Source organism: Crocodylus siamensis, chromosome 5 (genome assembly GCF_052110815.1).
Source record: "Crocodylus siamensis isolate JL-2025a chromosome 5, ASM5211081v1, whole genome shotgun sequence".
NCBI classification, from domain to species: Eukaryota; Metazoa; Chordata; order Crocodylia; family Crocodylidae; genus Crocodylus; species Crocodylus siamensis.
This window is the reverse complement of record NC_143399.1, coordinates 113,060,856-113,074,309: the sequence shown is the minus strand read 5'-3', so window position 1 is coordinate 113,074,309 and position 13,454 is coordinate 113,060,856.

Genomic DNA, 13,454 nt, shown 5'->3' with positions numbered 1-13,454 from the left:
GCTTGAAGTTTTCAGCAAAATGCGTTTAAATTGGATATTTGGGAAAAACTTCTTCACTATTAAAATAATGAGGCAGTAGACTAGACTGCCTAGGGAAGTTGTAGACTCTCCATCACTGGAAGTGTTCAAGAAGAGGTTGGAAAGCCACCTGTAAGGGGTGATCTAGGCATAGCTATGCCTATGTTCCACTACAGTATTTCGCAGGCCTGTTGTCCCCTTCTCCCCCCCACAACCTTCTGCTACATGGGTCAGGGTGCTTTTGAAACTTCCCTTGTTTACTTGTGGCAGATTATGGTGTTAGGTCTGGGTTGCATCAGATTTGAGAGTAGGTTAATGTAGCATTTAGATTAGTGTTTTTTTTGTTTTATGGGATGGTTTGGATAGGGAATATCATGCCTCAGTCATGGGGTTGGACTCGATGACACCTGGAGGTCCCTTCCAGTCCTACCTTTCTATGTTTCAAGGAGTCCCAAGAGTTAGCTCAAGCCAGGTTCTCAGTTTCCTTGATTTGAAACTTTTGAGCTAACCCTCCAGTCAAGGATCCACATAGACTCTGGCAATCTGAGGTAATGAAGTCACAGAAGACAATGTAGCACACTCTATGGTCATATCTGGACCATACTAAAGAGTACTGCAAGAAACTAGCAGGTCCCCTCCTCATGCTAAACCATGGACCTGGGGACTTGGCAGCTCTTGGAACTTTTAATTTGTCTCACTACAGCTAAAGACTTTATCATCCAAATTATCCTGGGATATCCCGAATTATCCTGGAGTAATTCGCTCCCTCTGCTGTCTAACTCCCAACTGACTCGAAGACTAACATTAGCAGTTGCCCCCCATAATTAATTTACTTTGTGCCCAAAAGCCAGGTGACATTCATGAATAAATCACCAGGAAATGTCTTCATGCTTCTCAGCTGCTTTTTAAGTTATATTTCTGATTTTTGTTTTTCTAGGTTGCCCATAGTCATAAAGCTGAATAATCTCAAATTTGAAAATAGACAGCAAACTAAAATTCTACACTATATATTTAACTTTTTACCATTTCACATTTTGTTCTACTTTGCACATTTCTGTAGTAAAAGAATGTTACAATCTGCTACAAAGCATAGTAATGCTCTTAAGTGTCCATATATCTGACTGGTACAGAAGGACATTGTGATCTCTTGGTGCCAGCATTAGGGAGATACAGGACTTGATCTCTCTTCAGTATGCATCTGCACATCTCTGTGTATGCTGTAAAGATTAATGTGCATGCAAAGTAGCCAGTTTTGGCCAGATTGCACATTATTGTATAATTTTCTCCACCTACTTTAACAAGTGCATCAAACACTGAAATGATTCACTTAACAGAGATTGAATCCAAATGTATGCGGGTCAGCACCTTTAGTACAGATTTATGCCTACTATTGGAAGTGTTTTACAATTACATAATTGTGTCCTTGTCCTGGGTTCACAGAAGTATCTCTGTGGTCTATGTATAGCCCAGGTGAACCTAAACGGGTGGTTATGTGACTAAGTAGTCGATGGACATATAGGGAAGTAGAAAGTGAGAGTTAGTCTGTTCCCTACCAAGCTGCATTAGACCTACCTGGATTAGGTCTTTGTGAAGGAGAGAGAAGCAACAGGCCCATCAGCTCAATATTTTCCTGTGTACTTCAAACCAGCAAGTGGGACTTCTACTCTTTCATACACTGGCTAGAGGAGCTACTGTCAATGTGAAAATGTGCACAACCCACTGAAAGAAGTTGCAGGAAAAACTATCTTTTTTAGATTTTTTTTTTAGGGTAAACCTTAGAAGAACTGAATCTCGGAGCCCCCCCTGCTCCCTTTGTTCACCTGGATGTGGATCCAGCTGCAGCTGACTTCCTTCCCCCCACCTCCACCCCCACTTTGTGGCACTGAGCAGCCCTAATATTCTGGTGCCCTGCCCCTCACTACCAATCCACAGCCTCCCCCCTCCCCCAGACCTCACACTTAAGCCTGGACTTGCATCTTTCCGTGATATGTTTATTCAGTAACACTATTCCAAGATGTGACAGAAGTTCATAGGACTCTGAATCCTCTTGTGATAACAGCTTCAGTTATTGAGCTGAAGGGTATTGAGAATCTGCTACGCTTATGATTGCAGATACTGTGGAGCAGAAAGTAAAGGCTGTGACGGATAGTTCTTATTAGCACCATTGATGCAGAACCAAAGAAATGGGGAGACTGGGACCTAGAGGAGGGGTATCTGCAGAAACCTCCATCATTTCACTTATGGCAGAGCAATTACAAACCTTAGGGAAATATTTTGGACCTTTTGAGGAAAGAATCTATCATGTCCTGGTTAGCTGAGATGGTGCTAACCGCTGATGGGTCAGGTTTTATGGTGTTAGATATTATTGATCTAACACAAGACTGCACGGACATGTGAGATTTTCCTCTGTTGCCTATTGATATTAAAAATTGGACAGCCCAGACCAGTGCAGGTGGTGCAAGATGAGAACTTGAAACTTTTTTATCAGGCAGAACTTCCTATCATACTATTTCACAAAGAGAAAGAGGGAGTTGGTGAAAGACCAGAAGTAAAGGCTGTGGATGGTACAGGGGAGAGTTTGCTACAACCACCTGTTTCAATTGAGGGTTTCGACTGAAACAGCCCAGCACTCCTCTTACCCCAGAACTATGAGACTGATTTTGCACTGCTTAGTTTTGATAGTTGGGGTCAACCTTTAGTGGAAATTTACTTTGGTGACAATGTGAAGAAAGTGCTGTGGAATATGCAAAGAATGCTTGTAGATACAGGTGCCACATTCAGTTTGAATTGCAAGAAGGAATCTTTTGTGAATTGGGCACTCGCGGAGATTAAAAATTTAAAAAGTTTTAACAGATCGGGATGCAAGGTAGGGTTTTCAAAATCGATGCTGTTTAAGATTGGCGCTGAAATTTGAAAGTCCAGATTTGGTTTAGCTAAATTGCAGGGGATAGGAATATTAAGCATAGATCTAATGGAAAATTGGGGGTTCATAATTGATTTACCGAATAACACCCTGTGGGGTTGTATACTATTCCTGCCAGCCATCGTTGTACAGTGCAAAAGGTGGTAGAACAACTAAAGCTACCTGCCTGGGAGGGACCAATTTCAAGAGCCTGATTTTACAGATCAAAGATGCGTGGGCTGTAAACAAGCTGCAGGACAGGAAAATTAATGCAGAAGTAAAGGTCAAGGGACCAGATCCCAAACTGCAAAAACTATATAAATTCCTGTGGGGAGCAGTATAAAGAAACTACTAATGGTTTGATTCAACAAGGAGTTTTGATTTGAGGATCAGAGCATTATAAATGGTCCAATTTGGCCAATACAGAAACCATATAGGAAAAAGTGGCATCGGTTGGTCTTATACTACTGACAGCTGAACAAAATAACTCCAGTATTGGCTCCAGTGTTGGCAGAAGTACCTGGACATGTTGACTATTATAACTCATGTAGTGAATTGGTTTTCATTTTTTTTTTTTTTTTAGATTTATCAAATGCTTTCTTTGCAATTTCTGTCTACAAGGAACACTGGTACAAATTTGTGTTCACTTTTAAAGCAAAGCAATATACACTTATTCAGTTGCCTGAAGGCTGTTACAATAGTCAATCTCTCTGTCATAAGTATGTAAATCCAAAGGTGGGAATAACTACCTGCATAAGACCTAAATCATGTTATCTCATATGCAGGTGATAGTCTCATTACAGCATCATCAAGAGAAGAATGCATGGACATAACCAGAATTGTACTTGCAGTGATCAATAAAACTGGCTTCAAGCTAAACCCCATGAAGGCACAGTTGGTAAACCAAAACGTCAAAGATTTAGGTCTCAATCTTGGTCCAGATGGAAGAAGCTCAGAGTTGCCGAGCATGGACTTAATTGGTAAACTTCCACTGACCTGAGCACTTTAAGATCTTTTCTAGAACTAGTGGGATTCCGTAGAGTATTTATCAAAAACTTTGCCCACTTTTATATGCTCTGTTAAGGAAAGGAGTAAAATGGCATTGGGATAATGAATACATTGATGCCTTTTTGCGCACTGAAGCAAGCGGTCATGCAAACTCCAGCACTTGCATATCCAGAAGTGGGGAAACCATTTTATATTACAACTAGCATCTACCTCCAAGTATGTGGAAGCAATTCTGTTTCAGGAGCACAACCTCAGAAGATGACTGATCGCATATGCCAGTGGAGTCCTGTCAACCATTGAGCAAGAATTCAGCCCTTGTGAATGAGAGATTGACATTTAATATGGGTGTTGGAGCAGTGGTCATACTTGGTTGGTATGTTGCCAGTAATTTTAAGAACTGCACACACCTACGAAATACCTAATTTCAGGAAGGATCCAAGATGCAGGAGTATCATCTCTTTGCCTCACTAGATGGATGATAATGATATTTCTGTTTAAAAGCACTACTGAATCGGTACTGAATATACCAACAGCACTGTATGCATTAGTTACAGAGGGGAAATGAGCATGAATGCCCTGTAGTGACCCCAAATAATGAATAAAGTCTGTGTCTTTTTTAAAGGTGGTGCTACATTTTTCTAATCAAGTGCTTTGTGATTTTCTATCTGATATGGTTTGTAGATGGCAGCAGCTTCTACACCAGAAGCTGCTGCCATCCTTTTTGAATGTGGGGCCAGATCATGAACTTTTTATCACTCGGTGGGCTGGTGAACCATATTTAAAGACCTCACAGGAAGCGGTATCACAACACTCCCCCAAAACACAAGTACAGTGTTTACTTTTGTTCCCCATCACAGACTTCGGGTCTCAGAAAATAGCTTGGAGGGCCGCATGGGGCCCTGTAGGCTGTATGTTGGACAAACCTGTTCTACACTGAGGGATGCCCATGGACTGGCTTCACTAATGCTCTGGGCTACCCTTCCATCAAGTCCCACTTGCACATTTAAGGACAATTGTCCACATTCAGCTCAGGCAGCAGAAGTCGTAGCAGTTATTGCGGTCCTTGAATTCTCCAAAGGATTGAACTTTTGCATGATATTCAGTGACTGACTGGGTCATAACAGATTTGGCAGGTTGGTTGCTAGTCTGGAAAGCACATGGCTTTAAGACATCTGACAACAAACTAATAAAGTATGCACATCAGTTGCATTATATTTGTTATCTAAGCAAGGACAGAACTATACCCATTACCATAAGTAAGGTAAAAGCACACCAAAAGAAGAAAACATTAGAAGGCTCCCTAAATGATGCAGCAGACCTACCTGCCAAAGAAGGAGCTGGGATAGGACCTAGATGGGTACTGCCAGACACAGTTGAGCTTGGCCGTATGTCAAAGGTCACACCACCCAAGCCTGATACTGTTGATTTGATTGGGCTTCAGTGTCAGGGTTTAGAATTACAAGAATTGGTCCAAAATAGGATGTTTAGGGACTGGTGTATATGGCAAGAGCCATCAGGCCTCATTCTTGCTAGAAGGGGTGAGAAGCCACCAGTCTGGGTCATGCCAGAACATGTAAGAACTGACTTCATAGCATTAGTACATGATCAGGAGCACCAGGGAGCTGAGTAAATAATCAAAAGGATTGAACCCTTTGGATGGTAGTCCTCCCTATGAAATAACATAGTGCACTTTATTAATAAACTGCCTACCATGTGCATATAATAATCCAGAAAAAGTTATCCAGAAGGGTCCTCTGAGATATCAAAGAGTTGATGGGCCATGGTCACGTCTGCAGATAGATTTTTTTTTTTTTTTGGGCTGATGTCACAAACAAAAAATGGTAATCACTTTTGCTTGGTAATCATTGATAGCTTCACCAAGTGGATTGAAGCAGTCCCAACACACAATTGTACTGCAACAATGACAGCTAAGGTACTTACTAATGACATATTCACGTAATGGGGCACTCCGCATTATACAGATAGTGATGACGGGCCTCATTTCACGGGAAGTTACACAAGGAGTGTGCAAGGTATTTAATATCACACAAAGACTTCATGTTCCAGGTCCTCTGCAAAGCAACAGAACAATTAAAAGCAGGGTGTGGAAAGTGGTCAGTCAATATGGGAACAACTGGAGTGACAAGCTACCTCTAATTCTCAGGTATTGAGAGGCAATAAAGTCAGCCATGACATTATACCACATTTAGTGATGATGGGGGGGAATATGAAGTTACCAGAAATCTGGTGGCTAGATGATGATAGCCGGGGGGACTGGCAGCCTAAAATGCTGAATGAACTGTGGATCAATAACTTGATGGACTCAATAAGAAAAATAGAGATACAAGTAGCAAGTGCTTTAGGCGTAAACACAATAAAAAATGAGCAAATACTTTTGTAAGGCAGAAATCAATCATTCAATGGCAAATTGGAGATAAAGTCTTTATCTAGATCATTTTCAGAAAAACATATTTTCTCCACAGTGGCTTGGACCAGTATATATCATGCACAAAATAAGTTTTATTATATACTGTTTGGAAATTGGGAGAAACAAGATAAAAATAAAAAAGTGGTTTCACTCCACACAGTTAAAAGAATGGAAAGGCAAATGATCTAAATTAGTTTAAAGTTGAAATATAGAGATTGGAATATGTTTGTTTATTGCAGATTATGTTAATTGCAGTGATAATGATGTTAACAATATCCTTACCAACCCTAACCTTGTTACCAATAACAAGGAGGTGAAGGGAGACAGCTGACAGCATGTAGTGTATAAAGAAAGACCCAGAATATGAATTGACTAAGGGAACAAAGGCATTGGCCATGATCTTAACCATCCTCCAAGAGTGAAATACAGAACAACCGGATATGGTGATGTACACCAATGGAATCTGTATCCATGGTCATTACAAAATTCACATGGGGTCAACCTTATCAGAGAAGTTATATCTGTTGTACAACTGCTGTATGGATACAATATAAGTGCTAAGTGCCAACTTGATCTCACAGTGAATGGTGAACATATTGATATTGATGTCTGGCAAGCTGATCTTCATGACAGATGGACTGTGGTCATGGAGAGAATTCCAGAATGAGACCAAATGCCCTTTGGTATTGCAATTGATTTTTTTGGTTAGTTTCTGTTGTATGTTGGAGTACAAAATTTGGTACGTTAGCAATACAAGTCATTGGGAGACCAATGATAGTGCAATATTGCCTGCACAAAGGGTTGGTGATTGTTTAATGTTGATTTGGTTTGTTCCATGTATTGTTTTCGCTAATCATGCGTTTCGGGTCTATGTAAAGGTTTGATCTCCTGTGGACCATTTACAAACAGCAAAAAGCAACAAGATAGAATTAAGGGCACCTTCATCCTTATGTACACCATGATGTCAACATGAAACCTTCCGAACTTACCTGTAACAGATTGGTTCATGTACAACAGATCTATTGGGCATTGAGACCGCACTTTTATGGATGGGACGGAATATGGATATACTGATGTGAAGATGAAAAGAAACCTAACTGGGTGGCAGTTCATACGTAGCCATAGACCCTGAAGAATGTATTGTAGAGGGAGACTTAGGGTTCATTTGTCCCAGTCATGATCTGCGGTGGGAGCTCGTATATTTAAATTCAGAGCTAGCTGCCTGAGATTACTGGGCTCATAGTGAAAGGGTCTAGAGGTGACTCTGAGGAGGAAGACTGAGGGAGACTGAGAGAGACTAAGGTTTGATTTGGTGTCTGCTTGATTTGTTTTGGGTGTGAGAGAAGACCACCATTGTGGTTATTTAAATAGCAATTGTAAGCCAGTGGGCACATCTGCATGAGATGCTACCTTGCCATAGCTCATCACTACAAGGATTATAGCATCAGCAGGCACTAACTGTGCTGCCACTGCTACTGAGCGGTCAGCTCAAAAACAATCTGTGCAGTACCGGTGGGTACTGTCCAGTCGTTTAGTACTTGCTAAGTCAAGTACTAAATGAGTGCACAGTGCCAACTTTCATTGTAGGAGACCACCACCAGCAAGAACATCTGAAAGGGTAAAGTATCACCAAACTTTGATTTGGGGTACTGAGTACCTGAGGAGGGGGAAAAGCTGGAAAGCTCCAAAAGGGATAGGAGAGTGAGGGTAGCTCCTGATAACCTTACATAGTGTGAATTTAACAAATAAGAAATTGCCTGTCGGAGGGCATAGTTTGCTCTGTAGTCTTCTGCTTTAATCTTCGTGTTGTATCATTTACTGAGCCTGTGTATATATGTTAACTCTTCGGGGATGTATTTGTTGGTAGCCATGTTGGTCTGAGACTAAAAGAAATGCAAAACTTTAGAACTCTTGGAGGGCGTATGAGTTCAAAAGCTTGCAGAAAAAGATCATTTTTTTGCAGTTTCTTAATTAATCTAATAAAAGGTATCATCTCTGAACCAAGGGTTCTAGCGTTTTGCATTTCTTTCTATGTTAAGTCTTGTCATTTTTAACCCTGACACTTAAATTACAGTCCTGTTGTTTGAATTAATCCAAGTCCCTTGTGTGTTTCCTAATTAATATTATTGCCTTAAGTGGGACCAGTTCATAGGTCAGTGCTTAATGAGTGTTCCCAAAGTCCACCTTTTATGACTGTGTTAATTCCCAGTGAGGATTAAAACCCCTCAGTTTTGGTTCATTAAGAGAATCATAATTCAACAGCCCCAACCCCCAGTGTCGGGGCAAGGTGGGGGTTTGTGGGGCAGGAGGGGTCTGGGCATTGGTAATGCCATAGGTGATGCATCAGGGAGTTCATGGTGGTGGGGCATGACTCATCACCTATAGGCCTGAGTCCTCCCTTCCCCCACCTTAGATGAACTGCTTGTGGCTTCATCCCACCCCCTGGCCAGGCCCTGTGGCCATGCATGCCCACTTGCTTTGGCCCCATCAATACTGCTACAAACTCCTGTGACCTTGAATCTGTTACTTGAGTCCCTGGCAGTCATTACACTTAAGATGAAAGTAACTGGTTAATCACACCTCATGTAGTAATCCAGTCCCATGTTCCATCATTTACTAGTATGATAAAACAGGGAATAAGCTACAAAGTTATTACATTAAGAAAAGAAAAGTGTAACAACTTTGTGGCTGGTTTCCATTGCATCATAAATTGAACATGTGGCCAGCCCAGACTTGAAGGGCTTCTATGAGCACCTGTGGCTGGGAATGCCTGTCAGCTGATAGGGGCTGCCAGGTAAAGGAGAACAATCAGTTAGCAGGTGCTACATGCACCCCAGAGTTGGGAGCTCTATTCAGCTGATCATGATCCCAGGCTCCCTGCATCGGGTAGTATGGCACAATTGGGATTTCATCCCTGATCCCAACAATTGTGCCTCCTTCCATGCACATACGGAATCAGATCAAATTTTGTCTTTAATTTAAACACCTGTCAGCAGCCATAGACTAATCACCTAACCCCAATTGAATTTACTCGGGGTTAGCTGTTGAACTACCTCCTAAAAATTTGTTCCATCTGTACAAGGGTATAACATAATTTGCTATCTTGGGAGGGTGGTGAGGATACATCAGAATGTGTGCCTTATGTGGCTCTAGTCACCATAGTATTTAATTCAGTAGCAAGAAGAGAAGATGAGCTACCTCAGTACTTGAATATGAGCATGTATAAAGATACTCTGCTGAATTTAACTACAGTTCTTGGTACCTTGTTGGTTCTCATGCTGCCTTCCATGAATGCTCTGTAATTTTGGGGTGTTGGTTGTAGCCCTGTTGGTCTAAGGACATAGGCAGGTTATAATGTCAGGCAGGTTATAAAGTGTTATAAATCCAATGTCTATATTTAGTCCATGATTTTTAGTATCCAGGAGGTTGATGAAGTGGAGTTCATAGGCTCGTCTCTGGGAAGTGTTTTGTAAGTTTCCTTTGAGGATTGGGATTGATAGATTGGAGAGAGAGTGGTTTTCTTGTGAGAAGAAGAGAGTGGTTTTCTTGTGGATTTATGACACATTATAACCTGCCTGACAGCTGACTTCTCAGGTACTCCTCCACTATTGGCTAGATGAACACCTTGCTGGGGTCATTTGACCCCAGTATCTTTTCCTGCCAAGGCAGGGGGTCGGACTTGATGATCTGCTCAGGTCCCTTCCGACCATACAAACTATGAAACTATTTGTCCCCCGTCTCTCCCCACCACTCAGCCTGTCTCTCACCTATTGACTCCTCAATTTACATTTTCACTGATTGCCTGTCTTGTATGCATACCAGCCCAGCCTCTGGCTTTTTTACTTTTCATTCCATCCAGGAACAGCACACACCAACTGCAGAAACTTCCTTAGCCTGATGAAGGGTTTTTGAACCCGAAAGCTTGCTTAAAAATTGTTCTCCAACTATTTAAGTTGGTCTAATAAAAGATATCAGATTCACCCAAAAAACCTTGTCTGCTTGTAATTTTGGTGAGTTTATCTGTGTTTTCTGAAGATGTTCACAAAAAGAACATCCTTATAATATATATTTTTTTCCTGTGTTCCCTTTTTTTTCTTTATGAAGTATAAAATGATCTGGACTTTTTAAAGCCTTTTGACATCTCACAAGAGCCTAAGTGGTATGGTTTCTCCTGACTCCTGGCTTCTTTACTTGACAAGGTGTTAGCTTGCTATGTGGGCACCCTTATTTCTGGTATAAATGCCTTTTTTTGTGTTTATTTTGGCTTAGCTTTACTCTTGTCCTAAGTGACATAATCTAGCCTATAAAGAGACATACCTTATACTGGAATAAGTGTCCACCAAGGACATTTATATTGGTAATTCAATTTTAAACTTACACAATGTTGTATTTTTTTAGGTGGTGGGGTGGGGAGGGATCTTTTCTATAGAGAAAACTGTTTTCTCTACTTTTCTGCTTTTCAAGATGGCTATGAAAGTAAGAGGATGCTTATGATCATTTCTTTTTGCAAAATGATTTCTAATTCAAAACCAAAGGAAGGTGAAATGCTTTCCTCTTATTCAGGGATGTATTTGGTAGCTGTGTTGGTCTGAGACAAAAAGAAAAGCAAAACTCTAGAACTCTTGGTTCAGAGATGATACCTTTTATTAGACCAACTAAGAAGCCACAGAAAAAAATATCTTTATGCAAGCTTTTGGGCACATGTGTTCTTCATAATGCTGGCAAATGGGAGAAAAGGCCCGTAATCTGTTGCTTCTCCTACTCACTTCTTTGGAAATTCTTTTGGAGACATAAGGGGTAAAGGTGCTTACCTTTTTAGGCTTTGGGGTGTCTAAATGTAAGCACCTCAGGGAATTTGACCATGGGTATTAAGCCAGAGAGTTTCCTCTGGGCCTTGTCCTACCAGTGATGCAGTACAATAATACACTTTCATTTTCCTTCTAATGGCAATACTTCTTGGCTATACTTGCTCCATTATTTTGCATTTGTGTTCCTTTATATTTCTGGGTGTAGGCTTATTTATAGAACTGGTTTGGCATCCCTGTGTGAGTGCAGCCCCTTAGTGCAACAGCCAACACACTATTCCCATATGTCTAACTACCCAGGCTATTGATTCCTCCATGATTAGCTTATAGCATGTGTACCTAAAGTAAACATGGGTTGTCAAGTGTGTACAAATCTACCTGACCCTTAACAAGGTTGCAGAAAGATCAAGGAAAATTTCCTTATGCCTGCCAATAAAATACATCACTGTCAGACATGACTATGATCTGGCTCTATGGAGGAGGATGATTTTTTTTTTTTCTTTTTTAACTAAGGAATCTCACATTCTTTAATATCAGACCTAATAACTGCCCTGGGTTTTAATTTCAGAAACTTGCATGCTTCAATACATTATTCTGTCCAAGGCACATAGCCTAAGATGAAATAGTACAATGGGGTTTTTTGTGTGTTTTTTTTAAATGCATACTTCTTTAAATGCATTGTAAAAAAATGCACAGTACCTAAAACATTTTCAAGTTAATTTATCCAGTGTTTCTCTGGCTTCTGAAATAAAGTGCCACAGTAGGCACTTTCTTTTTTTGCTCAATGCTGGTTTTAAAAAGCACTTGGGCTGGGAGGGGCGGGGGGCGGGTGGAAAGAAGGGAGGGAGGGGGGAGGTGTAGAATATTGAGTAGCTAGAAATCAGTTAAACCCTGATATTTCCTGGAGACAAGATGAATGGCTTTTGCTTAAAATAGTTGCCGAGCTCTGGTACATTTCATGGAACTTTGCAGGTAAATGTTTTAGTACAGTATCCAATATTAAAGTACTGCAGTATTCTCCCGTAAGACTCCAGAATATATATGCTATTGTAAATCTTAATGTTTTTCACTGTGACTTTTGAAATATATTTGTTGTTTTGGTGGTAAAGATTCCTGAGAAATTGTTTTCCTAATGATAACGTTTTGCAAAAAGAAACTACCATAGGTGGTGCTACATTCATAGTCACCTTGAAAAGTAGGAGGGTATTATCTAGGGGTGTGTGAAGAGGACCCTATATGATTCGGATTTGGCCTGAGATCAGGGACAGTGATTCAATTAGTTGATTCAGATTACTATCCCTGATTTTAGATTTGGCTGATTCAGAGAATTGGCTATTCAGACATAGACACAGCTTTTAAATGTTTTTTTCTATATACCTCGAGGTACCAATGTGGCTTGTGAATGCTGTGATGCTGGGGTGGATGGAGCATCCCACAGGAATGCGGGAGGGCTCTCCACATGCTCAACGGTGAACCCAGAAGTGGACTGGAAGCATTTCTGGTCCACTCCTGGGTCCACCGGGGAGCATTCCAGCCCTCTTCCTCTCCTCCCCGCCCCTCCCCCCCGGTGCCCTCCCAGCTCAGCAATCAACTGACGCAGGAAGCACAAGTCGCTGAGCTGGAGAGGGGGCCCTGCATGCTCCCTGGTGGACCCGGAAGTGGACCAGAAATGCTGCTGGTTCACTTCTGGGTCTGCTGCTGAGTGTGCTGGGGAGCTCCCTGTTGCTTCTGTGGGACAGTCCTTACTCCCCAGCATTGCAGCACTCATGTGCTGCCTGCTACCTAGAGGTATGGAGAAAAAACTTTTAAAGCCACGTCTATGTCTGAATCTCCGAATTGATTCAGAGGGTTCTGATTCAATCCACAGAGATTAAAGGGTCCTCTGATTCAATTTGGATGCAGAGATTTGGCCACCGAATCAGGCCGAATCCCTGCTGGATCTAATTGGTGACTGAAGCTTCCCACAGCCCTTGTATTTTCTCTATGAACAAGGTTCCTCCCCATTCCCCCCAATGCATCATATATATATATATATTTCAACAGGCATAGTGAAAAACACGATGATTTACAATAGCATGTGTGTGTGCACACGTTTATCTATTTTGATGGAGGGAGGCAGAAAAAAATCTCTGACTTTGGGCCTGTGAAAGCTAGTCTACTACTTTTTAGGAGCATAAGAGGGAACAAGGGCAACTTTTTACTTCCCTTTCTATGGGCTATTGGACCTTTGTATCTACTGCTACCCCTCCCTCAGGCAGTAAGTGGGGAATGATAGGAAACAGGCAGGACCTTG